This window comes from Episyrphus balteatus, chromosome 2 (assembly GCF_945859705.1).
Source record: "Episyrphus balteatus chromosome 2, idEpiBalt1.1, whole genome shotgun sequence".
NCBI classification, from domain to species: domain Eukaryota; kingdom Metazoa; phylum Arthropoda; class Insecta; order Diptera; family Syrphidae; genus Episyrphus; species Episyrphus balteatus.
Window position 1 is genome coordinate 23,457,221 of NC_079135.1, and position 16,330 is coordinate 23,473,550.

The following is a 16,330-nucleotide window of genomic DNA, read 5'->3' on the forward strand; positions in this document are numbered from 1 at the left end:
TGCTGCATATCCCCATCAGCACATCCGAGGAGAATCCTGCATCCTGATGCTGGGGGAACTCTGAAATATTTGTTTACATGTTTGCACAGACACACAAGAACATCAAATACCTAAGCACCCGAACGTGCGATTGCATCAAAGTGGGGACAGTCACAGCACGGTGGTGTACATCAGGAAAAAAAAGGACGATTTTTGTTGCACATCAACACTATAGATATTCTGGTGATGTGGCTGGTTTTTTTTTTTTTTTTGTTGTTGTTGGGAATGCTGCATGGCAGAGTGAGTGATAAATGAGCAACTTCACTGTTGACGAGACACACACAGAGAGGCTGTTTAAGTGCACCAAAAAACTTGCAGCCCTTATATTTTCTATATTTTCCCTTATTTTTATTTTTTGGGGGGTAGCAAGCTTTTATTTGTTGTTCAGAGGACGATATGGAGTTGGATTTTAGTTTTGAAAGCGAAAAAATCCTTTGCATTTAGGATGCTGTCTTTTTATTCGAGTGATATACATTGTGGAATCCGCGAGAGTCCATTCCTAAATTGCAATAGTTGCAGTTCGTCGCGCATTGTTTTGCAACATTTTATTTGACTCTAAGCTTTAGCCGCAAATGTTGGAGTGGGAAGAAGGATATTTTTTTTTAAATTCAAATTTAATTTGATCTCCCTCGGCTGGTCCGAAATTTTTCTGGTGTTTTTTGTTGCTAGTTTTTGCTTGGACTTAGGGTATATTTGGTGGAGAATCATTTTCAGGAATAAAAACAGGACAGGCGAGTTGGACCGGAAACAGGGTGATGTCGGATAAGGGTTTTTATTTGTGTGTTAAAAATGTCTGAACGCTGAGCTGCTTTGTTCGAAAGTTGGCATTTTTATTTTAATTAAAAAGTTCTTTAACGTCTGGCTGGAAACTTGTATTTAGTTTATTCTTTTTTTTTTTTTAATTTTCTGTTTATTTCCTTTTTCTCGCTTTTCATTCTCATACATAGTTTAGTTTTGGATTGAATGTAATGTAATTGACATCGGAAAGAGAGAAAATATGTCGAGTTGAATGGATAGAGATCCTAAATATAGTTTTAGTGGAAATTAATGATGCTTAATTTCAAGTCTTTAAGAGGACTTTCAATAAGAAATATTTGAAAAAAATTTGAAAAAAAAAGAAAAATATATAAAATAAAACTATAAAAATATAAAAATATAAAAATATAAAAATATAAAAATATAAAAATATAAAAATATAAAAATATAAAAATATAAAAATATAAAAATATAAAAATATAAAAATATAAAAATATAAAAATATAAAAATATAAAAATATAAAAATATAAAAATATAAAAATATAAAAATATAAAAATATAAAAATATAAAAATATAAAAATATAAAAATATAAAAATATAAAAATATAAAAATATAAAAACATAAAAATATAAAAATATAAAAATATACAAATATACAAATATACAAATATAAAAATATAAAAATATAAAAATATAAAAATATAAAAATATAAAAATATAAAAATATAAAAATATAAAAATATAAAAATATAAAAATATAAAAATATAAAAATATAAAAATATAAAAATATAAAAATATAAAAATATAAAAATATAAAAATATAAAAATATAAAAATATAAAAATATAAAAATATAAAAATATAAAAATATAAAAATATAAAAATATAAAAATATAAAAATATAAAAATAAAAAAATATAAAAATATAAAAATATAAAAATATAAAAATATAAAAATATAAAAATATAAAAATATAAAAATATAAAAATATAAAAATATAAAAATATAAAAATATAAAAATATAAAAATATAAAAATATACAAATATACAAATATAAAAATATAAAAATATAAAAATATAAAAATATAAAAATATAAAAATATAAAAATATAAAAATATAAAAATATAAAAATATAAAAATATAAAAATATAAAAATATAAAAATATAAAAATATAAAAATATAAAAATATAAAAATATAAAAATATAAAAATATAAAAATATAAAAATATAAAAATATAAAAATATAAAAATATAAAAATATAAAAATATAAAAATATAAAAATATAAAAATATAAAAATATAAAAATATAAAAATATAAAAATATAAAAATATAAAAATATAAAAATATAAAAATATAAAAATATAAAAATATAAAAATATAAAAATATAAAAATATAAAAATATAAAAATATAAAAATATAAAAATATAAAAATATAAAAATATAAAAATATAAAAATATAAAAATATAAAAATATAAAAATATAAAAAAAATATAAAAATATAAAAATATAAAAATATAAAAATATAAAAATATAAAAATATAAAAATATAAAAATATAAAAATATAAAAACATAAAAATATAAAAATATAAAAATATACAAATATACAAATATACAAATATAAAAATATAAAAATATAAAAATATAAAAATATAAAAATATAAAAATATAAAAATATAAAAATATAAAAATATAAAAATATAAAAATATAAAAATATAAAAATATAAAAATATAAAAATATAAAAATATAAAAATATAAAAATATAAAAATATAAAAATATAAAAATATAAAAATATAAAAATATAAAAATATAAAAATATAAAAATATAAAAATATAAAAATATAAAAATATAAAAATATAAAAATATAAAAATATAAAAATATAAAAATATAAAAATATAAAAATATAAAAATATAAAAATATAAAAATATACAAATATACAAATATACAAATATAAAAATATAAAAATATAAAAATATAAAAATATAAAAATATAAAAATATACAAATATACAAATATACAAATATAAAAATATAAAAATATAAAAATATAAAAATATAAAAATATAAAAATATAAAAATATAAAAATATAAAAATATAAAAATATAAAAATATAAAAATATAAAAATATAAAAATATAAAAATATAAAAATATAAAAATATAAAAATATAAAAATATAAAAATATAAAAATATAAAAATATAAAAATATAAAAATATAAAAATATAAAAATATAAAAATATAAAAATATAAAAATATAAAAATATAAAAATATAAAAATATAAAAATATAAAATATAAAAATATAAAAATATAAAAATATAAAAATATAAAAATATAAAAATATAAAAATATAAAAATATAAAAATATAAAAAATATAAAAATATAAAAATATAAAAATATAAAAATATAAAAATATAAAAATATAAAAATATAAAAATATAAAAATATAAAAATATAAAAATATAAAAATATAAAAATATAAAAATATAAAAATATAAAAATATAAAAATATAAAAATATAAAAATATAAAAATATAAAATATAAAAAAATACACACAAATATAAAAAATATATACACTACACTTTAATTACAAGTTACTTTGACTCCTTAAACATCAAAACCTTATACCTTTCAGGAAAAAGTCTGCTCTTTATATTCATTATTAGCATTGCTCAACCTTATGATGCGCATCTAAAAAAAAATGAAAGATATTATTTTACAGTAGCAACAGCCTCAAGGCGTTAATTTCCTGCGTTTGTCGTATCCTCTTAATACTGATGACAAAGCCAAAGTGAGCACCTTTCTTTTTTGCTAAAACGTATAACTTCCACTAGCTTGCGTATTCAATACAAACAAATCTCTCTGTCTGTGCCTACACCATTCTCAATGTGGCAGCCTTAAGGCATAAGGTGATTCCAGAGTATTAATATGCGCTACATTCGATTTTTCTCATTCTCTACCTGAACACAAGTTCATTTATCTCACATGTGCATATCATTATCCTCGCAAAGAGTTATTTTATCTTCATTTTTTTGCTAGAATTCCTCTTTTTGTTTATCCTTTTTCTCACTCAACCGCTTCGTTGTTGTCATAATATCGTACCTATATCGTGTCGTTGTCATTGCCGAGGCCTTTGGGGCTAGCATATACCTACTCCCAGTAATGATGTTTACTCTTCGGATATGAGAATGAGGGTGTGAGTCCTTTTTGTTTTCGACTTTGATGCTTAAGGCTATAAGAACACACCTACACCTTTTTTGTTGTTGTTGTAACCAACTGTATTCTCTGTATACTCAAACAACCCCCTCGCATTTTGTCACCTGAAATCGGTTATCTTAATTACTTGAAACACAACTCTATGAAAAGAGTACTTTTCTTTGAAAATTGAGATCTTGATATGAAGACAACTTTGTAAAGACCTTATAGGCAAGGTATAGGCATCTACAGAGATTAAGAAACGCGTTCTAATTGAGATAGCGTTGTATAGCAAGAATCTTAACCTAGATTGCACACTTTTTTTTTATCATCATATAGAAGAATATAGAGGACTTGAGCTTGATGAAAGGACTAATAATTATGTGTGCACACAATTAGATGTACTATCTATGTACATTAAATTGAGATGGGGTGAAATGGTGATATAGAAAAGACAAAAGAGGAGTTTTTTTTTAAAAGTTCTTCTAAATTTGGGTCACTGAAGTCGATAGAGAATAGAACTTTGCTGTTCTACAAAAAAAAAGGAACAAAGACAAATAAAAAATCAATATTATGAGAAAAAACATAATAAAGTAGGAAGATTCTTAAAGCCCTTCAAACCCTTATTTCTTAGAAGCAATGTAGAAACGCATAAAGTGCGTATCAATCAACCATGCTGCTCATTAGTTTTGACAGGAAATACTAGTTTTAAAAAATGCATAATATTGACTTATTAAAAGCTTATTCAACACTTGATTACAAAAAATATAAAAAGAACTATAAAAAAAGCATTCTTGATAAGATGAGTCTCCTTCTTCCTTACAAAAAAGAAGTTCTTAAAGAAGTCCTTTCAGACGTTTCTAATAATAAAATGAGCCCTGTCACGTGATTTAAATTTCATCTACTTGAGTCGCAGATTTGAGTCACAGATTTGAGTCGCAGATTTAAGTCACTGATTTGAGTCACAAATTTGAGTCACAGATTTGAGCCACAGATTTGAGTCACAGATTTGAGTCACAGATTTTAATCACAGATTTGAGTCAAAGATTTGAGTCGCAGATTCAAGTCACAGATTTGAGTCACAGATTTAAGTCACAGATTTGAGTCACAGATTTGAGCCACAGATTTGAGTCCCAGATTTGAGTCACAGATTTGAATCACAGATTTGAGTCACAGATTTGAGTCAAAGATTGGAGTCGCAGATTCAAGTCACAGATTTGAGTCACAGATTTGAGCCACAAATTTGAGTCACAGATTTGAGTCACAGATTTGAGTCACAGATTTGAGCCACAGATTTGAGTCACAGATTTGAGTCACAGATTTGAGTCAAAGATTGGAGTCGCAGATTCAAGTCACAGATTTGAGTCACAGATTTGAGCCACAGATTTGAGTCACAGATTTAAGTCACAGATTTGAGTCACAGATTTGAGCCACAGATTTGAGTCACAGATTTGAGTCACAGATTTTAATCACAGATTTGAGTCAAAGATTTGAGTCGCAGATTCAAGTCACAGATTTGAGTCACAGACTATAGCCACAGATTTTAATCACAGATTTGAGTCAAAGATTAGAGTGACAGATTTTAGTCACAGATTTGAGTCACGGTTTTGAGTCACAGATTTCGGTCATAGATTTGAGCCACAGATTTGAGTCACAGATTTGAGTCACAGATTTGAGTCAAAGATTTGAGTGACAGATTTTAGTCACAGATTTGAGTCACGATTTTGAGTCACAGATTTCGGTCACAGATTTGAGTCACAGATTGGAGTCAAAGATTTGAGTCGCAGATTAAAGTTACAGATTTGAGCCACAGATTTGACTTGCAGTTTTGAGTCAGTTATGAACAGTCTGAAAATTCAAGAAATAGTAAATTTTTTAAATAAACAAAAAAAAAAAGTTACACATACACCACAGTGACCGTATGCTTTTTCTGAGAAATTGACAAGTGGTTCAATTTTTACGAAATATATTTTCATAAAAACTGCAGTATTTTAGCTTGTGTAAAATATTTAGCAAGCAACAAAATTGTAAATACATGTCTACAATCGAAAGAACCTTCCTCCTTCAGCATGTTCACAAAGAGACCATTTATTATGCAAGAATTCAACATACACCTGCAGTATGTATGTATGCAAAGACTCAGTTCCGATTGCCATTTTACTCTTGCCTTATCGCAATCACAAATGCAATAAGTTTACTCTCAACACACACAAAAACCCTCTGGCATTCAAGAGAGAGTCACATAACTTCTCGTAATCGTTCCGTACTTAATAACACGTTTTCTAAATCCCAAAAATCTTGAATACCTTTCTTTAGTCCGCCAGCAGTCTACACAACTCTCCATCAGTTTCTATACATTAAGACCATTTATTTTGTAAAAATTCCTTCACACACGTTCCACATAGAATTGTATATTGTCGTATCCTGCTGAGAGAATGGCTAGTTGCTGAGTCATTTTGCACGACGTAAATCGTATAATTAGTTGAACTAGTCTCTAAGAGAAAACTGTTATTTCTTGTGTTCACCGGGGCTTTTCATCTTGGATTCAAAGCACAAAATTTGGGTTAACATTACGTTGCCTTGGGGGTAAAATATTCTATTTTAATCCTAACCTTTCTTCCTTCTCCCATCATCATTTGTCGTCGTTGGTGGAAACTCATTATTCGCTTCGTCCTTGATTCTCAAGGATCTCAATCTTAGCTAGAGGAAAATAAATTCTAAATTCACTTTGTGTATTGAAAGTAGCAACTTTCTCGCTGTGTTGTTAGCTGTTGCTGACTATGGCAGAGAAAATGGAAGGAGAGACATTTTGTTTTGGTGGCGTGAAATGTAGCAAGTGTTTGTTTCTTATTTATCTTTGAGAGTTGCTTGCTCTATGTTGTGTATCCTGTGGATACGTTACCTAGGTTAGGATAACAATTACAAAGCACACAATTAACATAAACGAATTCATTTCTCTGCCGTTAGTTGATGTTATTGTTGTACTTGTTTTGTTTACAAAACGATGATGAAACGGGAGCGGGACGTGATGTGGCAGGACGAAGAAATTGAAGGCTGAAATGGAGAAAGTCAAATACTTTGTTGTTTTTTGAAACTTGAATTGTTTAGAACTCACAACGATAGAGATGTTTGTTTTGTTTCCTTTTACTTTTCTGTGTTGAAGTAAAATAGAAAGATGGTGGCTCTTCAATTCTTGAAAGTTTTTCTTTGACAGAAGAGTGAAAACGTAAATAACTATTAAAAGTTTCAAGAAAAGAAAAATACTTTAAATTTTGCAAAAATATTGGAAGTGTGACTTTTGACAACTTAAAGTTGCAAAAAATTTATTAAAAGTAAAAAAAAAAAAAAATTCCGACTACCTATGTTTATCCTTTTTCACTTTTTGGTCATTTTCAGCCTAAAAATTATTTCTTGAGCATATTCGTTTAAAAGGTAACTTAAATGTCTACAAGTAAGTCCACATTTATATCGATAGACACTATAATTTTTAAAATACAGCTCTCGAAAGTTTGTTCAATTTTTGAGCTCAAAATTTTATGTAGAGGAATTGGGGGCGAGACCGTTTTTGTTTTATGTCTTTTACAAAAAATGTTAGAAGTGACGACTTAAAGTTGCAAAAAAATATGTTAAAGTAAAAAAAAAATGCTGACTTTGTTTACCCTTTTTCAATTTTGGCAAATTTGAAGCCTAAGGAATGATTTATTGATCATATTCGTTTAAAAGGTAACTTAAATGTCTACAAGTTAAGACTAAAAATTTATGAGCTCGAAATTTTATGTAAGAGAATTTTTAGAAAGACCGTTTTTGTTCTATATCTATTACGAAAATGTAAGAAGTGTGTCTTTTGACGACTTAAAGTTGCAAAAAGTTTGTTTAAAGCAAAAAAAAACTCCGATAATGTTAACCATTCTTCAGTTTTTGCAAATTTTCGCCCTGAAGAATAATTTGTTGATTATAAAAATTTAAGGTAACTTAAATATCTACAATCTAAGCCTTAAATTAACTCAATCGATCCCATAGTTTTTAAGATACAGCTCTTCAAAGTTATGTTTTTAATGTGTCTCAACATGTTCAACAGACTGTATCTCATGAACTTCTGATCTCGTTACCGCTAATCAGCAATCAGTAAATAACTTTGAAATAAACCTTCCGGATTATAGTAAAAGTGTTTGCTTAAAGACCCCAAAAGCCCCGTTGTAAGAATATAAATACGCCCCAAGCCTCTATAATTTCTTCACGAACTAAAACATCATCATCATTTTCTAATACCAGCTATCAAACGTCAAAAGTCACAACACACAATTTACCGTCGGTCGTCGTTCGCCCTCGCCTAAGGAGCAATAAATCAACTTCTCGCTTTGCGAGCGCAGATGATTATACCTCGTTTTGAGGCCAATACAATGAAGACCGCAAATTGCTTGTCGATCGTTTGGCCACAAATCATTTTGGTGGACCCAAAATAAAAGAGATATTCAATGTGCGATGAAAGCTGGACCATCAGGCTTAACCAAATACCTGGAATTATAAGGAAGGAACCCTAAAGCCTGATCAATATCATCGCCAACAATATAAAAGTCTAAAAGAGCCCAGTTAACAAAGGTGTGTACGGTATACGGTTGTGTCCATGTCCACCTCCGTGTTGACCGAAATGATGTTTTCTCTCCCAAAAAATTTGTGTTCCAATTTGTAACCTGTTTTTTTTTCTGTTGGAGTGGTCTGGTTTAGGTTTTTTGGGTTCTTCTGGACACAGGAAGTTTTCTTTTTCATTTAAAGCTGCTTCTTGAGTGAGGCTACAAATGGAATGAACGGATTACCTTTGGTCACTCGATAACCGCGCACCGAATTTTTTTCTTTTTTGCACATTTTACGCATAACAAAGATGATCTCTGGAGAGAGAAAAAAAAAAGGGACATGATAACAAGTATGTACCTGTCTACATTCACCTCGCCATGGGGATAGCAGAGATCATTGACCATATCGGGAATCTTTTGGGATGTTCCTTTTACTGTTTTTTGGTTTTTGGTTGTTTATGTTTTTTTTTTTTTTATTTCGATATTTCATGAATTCTTACATTCCTGAAAAAAAATGTTGGAAACAAGTTGGACAAACAGATGATTTAATAAATATTTCAAAATTTATTGTATTTTTTTATCCTTTCGAGTCAGATCAATAAATTCTTCCAAATTATAAAGTGAATGGTCAATAGAAGATTGTTTTTGTTATTCGGAAGCTTGTTTTTGACGCGATAATGGGTGATATGCATAAAAACGTAGTACTTACTTAAAGTAAAAGATGAAAGTAAATACTATAAATTCTAGTAAAAGGTAAAATTCATAGTATATACTTAATTTCGTATGCATAAAAAAAAGTACCTGCTAGCAGGCAAATACTTTTAGTATATACTGAATTCATCCAAGTAAATACTAGAATTCACCCAAAAATTATAGTAAATACTTTTTTTTAGATTATTTGTATTCGTTTGGTGTTTACAAATAAATTGTTTTGGAAGTTATTCGGTTTAATCCATTATAAATTTACTGTTTCTAAATTTTAGTTTGTGAACATCTGTTCGTGCTATTTTGTGAGTCAAAAGTAAATCAGCAGCAGAGATGAGTAGCAATACGAAAGATTTGTCAATAAGCCAAATGCACTTAGCTTTTGTGCGAATTTTAAAAGTGCATAATGTAGTTATGAGTAAGTCACAGCAACCCTCTATTAAAAAAGGTAAGGCGGAGGCTATAAAAATATTTATTAATGAATACAAATCTGAAACTGGGCGACACTAAACGAAGAACCACACGAACCAAAGTAATTTTTGAAGGTTTTTTGAGTGAACTCGAATCTGAAGTCAGAAAAAATTGATTTGCCTCCGTTTTTGAAATATTACCGTTATAAAATGACCAAAAACGTAATTTTGGCCGTTTTTAATGCTATATTTTTATGTGAGGTAATTTATTAAAAACAAATTTCTAACGGTTCTATATTTTTTTTTTCCAAAAACTGTTTAAATCTTTCCGATATCTTTTTTATTGCCCGAGATTTCTTAAGTTTAAGTTAATTAGTCAAAAACAAACTTAACTTTATTTAAAGTTTAAGGGCGAAATTCATAGTTGTTACTCAAGTTAAGATTTTTCTCAACTTGAGCATTGACTTGAGAAAATATTTTTCTCAATCAAACTCACAATGAAATTTGACTGATTTGATTAAACTGTCATCTAAAATAAATATTTTTTTAATTATTCGCTATCATTTTTTTCCTTTAATGTTATATCGTTAAATCGCGTCAAACACAAAATCAAATCGATACCAATTTTTAAAAAAATACATTTTTAGTTGAGAGTTTACGTAAATTAGTCAAATTTCTTTGTGAGTTTGATTGAGAAAAATATTTTCTCAAGTCAATGCTCAAGTTGAAAAAAAACTTAACTTGAGTAACGACTATGAATTCCGCTCTAAGTCACTGATCAACAAGATTTTTGCCACAATAACCAAAATATACTTTTCTGAAGGTTTTTGGTGTGCTGAGGTTGAATCCGAGAACAGGAAAATTCTATTAGCATCCGGTTTTTAAATATATATACTACCGTTATACAAAAAAAAAACATTTTTATAACGATAATATTTCAAGAACGGAGGGTAATAGAATTTTTCAGGTTTCGGATTCGACCTCAGTACCCCAAAAACCTTCAGAAAAGTATATTTTAGTTATTGTGGCAAAAAAAAAGAAAATTTTGGTTGACCAGTGCTGTCTTTGAGCTAAAGATTTATTTCATCTTAAGATATCGCGGGTAATCAAACAGATATCGGAAATATTTCTGTGTCAATAAGTTAAAAGAGCTTAAGTCAATTTTTATCATTTTTCAGTATAAGCAAATGAAGTTTGTGGACCAGATTTTTTTTTACTTTTTTTGTGATTACTTTTAAACTGTTGCCGCTAAACCAACAATTTTTTTTTCTGGGTACAGGCTTGTTATACCCTTAATTTTCATATGTATATTTTTCCTTGAAAACGTTCGGGACGGCCGTTACATTTGAAAAAATAACTTACTTTGACTTAAGTATACAATTTTGCAGACATTTCAAGGAACAAAACAGCTTATGTTTACTTAAGCTGTTTTGCAAAATTGGGTTTGGTTCAAAATGCATTTTTTTAAAATGACTTGAGTCGACATAAGAACACAAATGGTTCACTCGACCACAAGTTTAAAATAGCTTATGATGACCTAAGCGATGAATCTATTTGAATTCAAATTGTCATAGTAGCTTATGTCATGACTTAAGCTTATTTAAAAAAGTTTATTATTTTTAAGATTTTGACGATTTTATACATAAGCTATTTTGCAAATGCAGTTTTTGTCCAAAAAGACTTAAGCTATTATGATTTTTTTTTAATTTAACGGTTTATATTTTGCGTAGAGAAATGAGACCCAGACTAAAACAAAGCTGAACAAAAGGTGAACATGTTAAGCAAATAAAATCGTTTTTCACTTATGTCGACATAAGCTCTTTTAACTTATTACCACAGATTTAACGAGGTTTTTAAAGAAGGAAGCTCTTCTTCTTTGTTTGTAATGAATTACCTCTTGTGGCAAAAACCTTGCTGATCAGTATTTTTATTTTACTGGAAATTACTTACCAATAAAGTGTTCACTTAACCAATTCACATTTTCCCTTTCAAAACGATAAAGTTGTTTATAATTTGATTCAAAACCCGGTCTTCGATTTTTATAGACTTTTTGGGAATTTAATACGTACAAATTCTGCCATTTGGAAAAAAAATTAACAACCCTATTTTAATAAATATCAAGAACCGATTGCCTCAAATGTGACTTAATACTGCTATTCATTATTTCCACTGCTTCATATACGGTGTTAAAATAAAAAAAAGTATATGCTATGAGATTTACAAGTTGGTATTTTGTAACCTTGAAAAAATCTAGTAATTTCTAAAGTAAAAAAGTACTTACTAGTTTTTATGCATACGGAATAAAGTATTTACCGAAAAAGTTCATCCAAAAAAGTAGTTACTATGACTGATAGTAAATACTTAATTTTCAGCATTTACTTGATTTTTATGCATATCAAAAATAGTATATACTTGAAAACTCTCTAGTAAAAGCATTTACTTTTTTTTATGCATATCACCCAATGTCTTATAAATCGATGAACCATGGCAGCCACCACAAAAAAGTGACGCCATTTTCTAGCGTTCCAATTGAAATTTTTATTGACAATTTGAAAAACGTCATTCGAAAGATAATTAAAAAAAAAGTTAGGGGTCTGATACGGATTTTTTTTAAGTCTCTGCGTTTCGAAATATGAACTTTTGTAAAACACTTACTTATTTTGGGGTATTTTTGGGTGAGTTTTAGTTTTTTAATTTTTTTGAAGCATTCAAAAATCTCAAGCTTATAGAACATGTAGTTTATGACTGTGCGCATACATGTGCAAAAAATTGGTATTTCAAAATGGTTTTTGACCGAATAACGGGAAAAACAAGTTTTTTTGTAACTTTTTTAACCGTTTTTAATTTTTATCTTTTTTTCTTCAACAGATAAATAAATGAAATTTATATTGTAGATAGACAATAGACAGGACTATATCTGTGCAAAATTTCAATCAATTTTGTAGTCACAATTTTGAGATAACGGTAAAATAAAGTTTTATTATTCAACAGGTTCTATCTTTTGATCTAAAGCAAATACAAATTTGATTTAACTTTATTGAGCATCCTGATGATGTTTCACAATGTTAAATTAAAAAAACTTGCAAAAAACCTTAAAACACATGTGAAGATCTGTTGATCATGAACAGATACCAGTGTGGGAAGTACGGTAATCTCAGTTTGGAATTTCGACATGGTTGGCTTAAAAAAATTCTAACATTTTTTTCTAGGCATCGCAGAAGCCTACATGATATAAAATGTTTTATAGGTTGTCTAAAAAAAATTGATTCAATAGCGTGAGAACATAAAATTATATGTTTTTTTTGCTTTTTTTGATGAAAATTGATCGAGTTCAATTCTAGCTCTTTTTGTAGATGCCTAATAGACATGATCGATATATATATTTTGAGCTGAAGGAATAAGCTTTCAGGTGGTATAAAATTTATTATAGGTTGTTATATCAAAAAAATGAATTTTTGGGTGATGGAAATGATTTTTTCACTTTTTTCATAAGAAATGATTGTTTTTAATAAATTATATTAATACTTTTTGTGCATTGTAAAAATTTCAAAATAGTTTTATTATTTAGAAGAAATATTTGGCTTTATAGTGGTATAATTTTTTTTGTAAGCTTTTAAAATAAAAAAATTAATATAATGTGAAAAGAAATAAAATGCACGACTGGGTCGCACGAACTTGCTCTTAGAGTTCAAGTTGCTTAAGTTTTTAAGACTTTTCATATGGAAACTGGGAAACTTGAAAAAAAAAACAAATAAAAAAAAAAATTCATTTTTCAAAAAAATAAAACAATATCTAAAATCAAATCGCCCCACAAAAGAAGTACGCAGTTTTATTTGATATATTAAGGTGCATTTTTAGAAAAAAAAATTTCAAAATCGTTAGAACCGTTTTTTAAAAAACTAATTTTTTATAAATAATTTTTTTAAAAAAGAGTTTTAAAATAAAATTGGTATGCTATTTTGTAGAAATCACTTATCAACATCTAAAACCAAAATTTCAAAAAAATTCAATGTTCCGTTTTCGAAAAGTTGATTTTTCAAAAAAAAATTTTCAAATTTTTTTTTAAAATCCAAAAATTATTTTTTTTTAAATTTTATTTTTGGCTTATGTGTAAAGTATATAAATTCTTTTGTATAAAAAATTTCGTTGAACTACAATAAGCAGTTTTGCAGAAAATTCGATTTGAAAAAAGCTGTCCTATGGCAGGTACCGTTAATAATGATTTTCAAAAAAAAATTTTTTCTTCAAAAGATAGACCTCGTTTAAAAACTAACATTTGAATTTTTTTTAAAAAATCGTTGGAGCCGTTTTTGTTAAATTAAACTTTTCCGAAATTTTTGTATGACAGGTACCGTTATTTTTGGACCAAAAAAATTAATTCCAAAAACCACTCTGGAGAGCCTCCAAAAAATGCTACATACCAAGTTTGAAGTCAATCGGTCCATCCGTTCAGGCTGTAGCTCCTTATACAGACAGACAGACTGACAGACAGACGGACTTCCGGGACCCACTTTTTTGGCATCCTCTACCATCGTAATGTCATGGAAAAATGTTATCTCAACTTTTTTTTTTGTACGAATGCATAACTTGATATATAGTTACGGTGACCATATTTCTGGAAGCGAAACCCGGGACAGATAAAAAATTCGTTGGATTCACTGAACCAAAAAGGTACATAAAATAAATGAATTTGTACATTAAATTAATGTAAAAATTCATGGGAAATGAGCCAATGTACAAATTCATTAAATTTAAAAATCTTTTTATGAACAAATTCATAAGGGAATGAATCTTTCTTAAAAATTAAGAATAAGTTCTTAAATTTTAAGAATTCTGTTCATAAACGAATTCGAAAATTTTTGAATATGTTTAAGAAAAGTTTCTTAGATTTTAAGAAAAGTTTCTTAGATTTTAAGAAAAGTTTCTTAGTTTTTAAGAAAAGTTTCTTAGATTTTAAGAAAAGTTTCTTAGATTTTAAGAAAAGTTTCTTACATTTTAAGATTATTTCTTAAATTTTATGATTTTTTTCATAAATTTCGTAAAAATTTAAATGAAATGTTGCTTAAATTTTATGAAAAAAATCATAAAAACTATGAATTTTTCTTAAAGTTGTATGAGTGTTTTCATAAAATATATTACGCTTTTCATTAAAATGTATGCATTTATTTATATAAATGCATATAATACATTACCATCTCCATTCCAAGCCTTTAATTTGTTCCTAAAAAAAAATTGTATTCCAAAAAAAAACAAACAGCAAAAGAAAACAACCCAAAATCTAAAACAAAAAAATGAAAATTGTTTTTAAAAATAAAAGAAATTATTATGTTTAAACGTTATAAAAATGTTTTATTGATCGTTATCACTATAAATTTCACTATAAAGTTAATTTTTAATTTAATTTTACTTTTTTAATAGATGTATCATCTGGAAAGATAGAAAAAATGAATATGTACTATTTGGTTTAAAAAATTTAAATAGATAGAAGGTTAAATTATCTTTTACCTTATTGTAATCGGCAGCATTAGACTCTGGAGCTGAAAAAAAACCAATACAAAATTGAATAAGTTGGGGAAAAATAAAAATCTAAAGAATTTAGGTAGGTATCTACATCATATAGAATAATTTGAGAAATGTTGATAATATTAAGTTAAAACAAAATTTAAATATTTAGAGAAATAAAATAAAACTCAGCACTTACCTACTAAATTCTATATTTTGCTTTAGTTTGCAATGACAATCTCAAGTGTACAGGATAAGTTGAGAGTCGCCTTTAATATGGTTTTTATTTTGTGTTGATTTTTTCCCCTTTGCCGGTCCAAAGTTGAAGATTACGTATGTGCCTCCTTATTTCACAAAAATATCAAATTACGATTTTTAATTTCTAAATATGCACCTACGAGTATAACAAAAAAAAAATTAAATATGTTAATATGTTAAAAGAAAGCAATTTTTAACATTCTATGTTTTTATACTTATCTGAGTATATGGGAAAGAGGCAACGGGAACCACCAATATTTTACACTGTTGAAATGTACTTATACTCTTCAAAATTGTCTAGGTGGCTGAAATGCTTAACACTGTTTATAATAAATATTGTCTTTTATTCACAAACTTTTATAACTTATTTCGGCAACGACCGTCCACTTTAAATATCAGATTTTAAATTAAATCTTTCATAGATTCAGAACAACAGTTATTATTTTCTAGATTGATGAAAAAGTACATAGACTTTAAGAAAATATACTTAAAAACTCAAAATGTAAGAATTTTTTCATAAATTATGTGTATACTTTCATAATATTTAATGAATTAATTCTTAAATTTTGGAAAAATATGAATTTCGAACATAAAAAGTATGAACAGATTCTTAAATTTTAAGAATAAGTTCTTAATACCGAATACAGCATAACGGTAAAATATTCCTTGTTTTTCGATCAATGAAAAAATACATTCATTTTAAGAAAAAAAAACATTCTTTTTAAGAAAAAATACTTAAAATCACAAAATTTATGAACTTCTTACAAATGTAATTTTGAAAATAGATTTTTTTCAATTTTAGAAGGGAAAAAAGTCAATTTTAAAAACTATCTTAACTCAAAATACAACTGAATGGAAAATAATAGTGAATTTCATTCATA

At 26.4% G+C, this 16,330-nt stretch overlaps 1 long non-coding RNA gene across 1 annotated transcript; it reads right to left on the minus strand.

Moving 5' to 3' along the window:
- Positions 1-5,639: 5,639 nt before the first annotated feature.
- Positions 5,640-7,220, minus strand: LOC129908355 (uncharacterized). The gene is made up of 3 exons (XR_008771269.1): positions 7,119-7,220; positions 5,911-7,057; positions 5,640-5,851 (listed from the first exon to the last, which is right to left on the minus strand). It is a non-coding gene; the product is annotated as an uncharacterized LOC129908355 (long non-coding RNA).
- Positions 7,221-16,330: the final 9,110 nt, after the last annotated feature.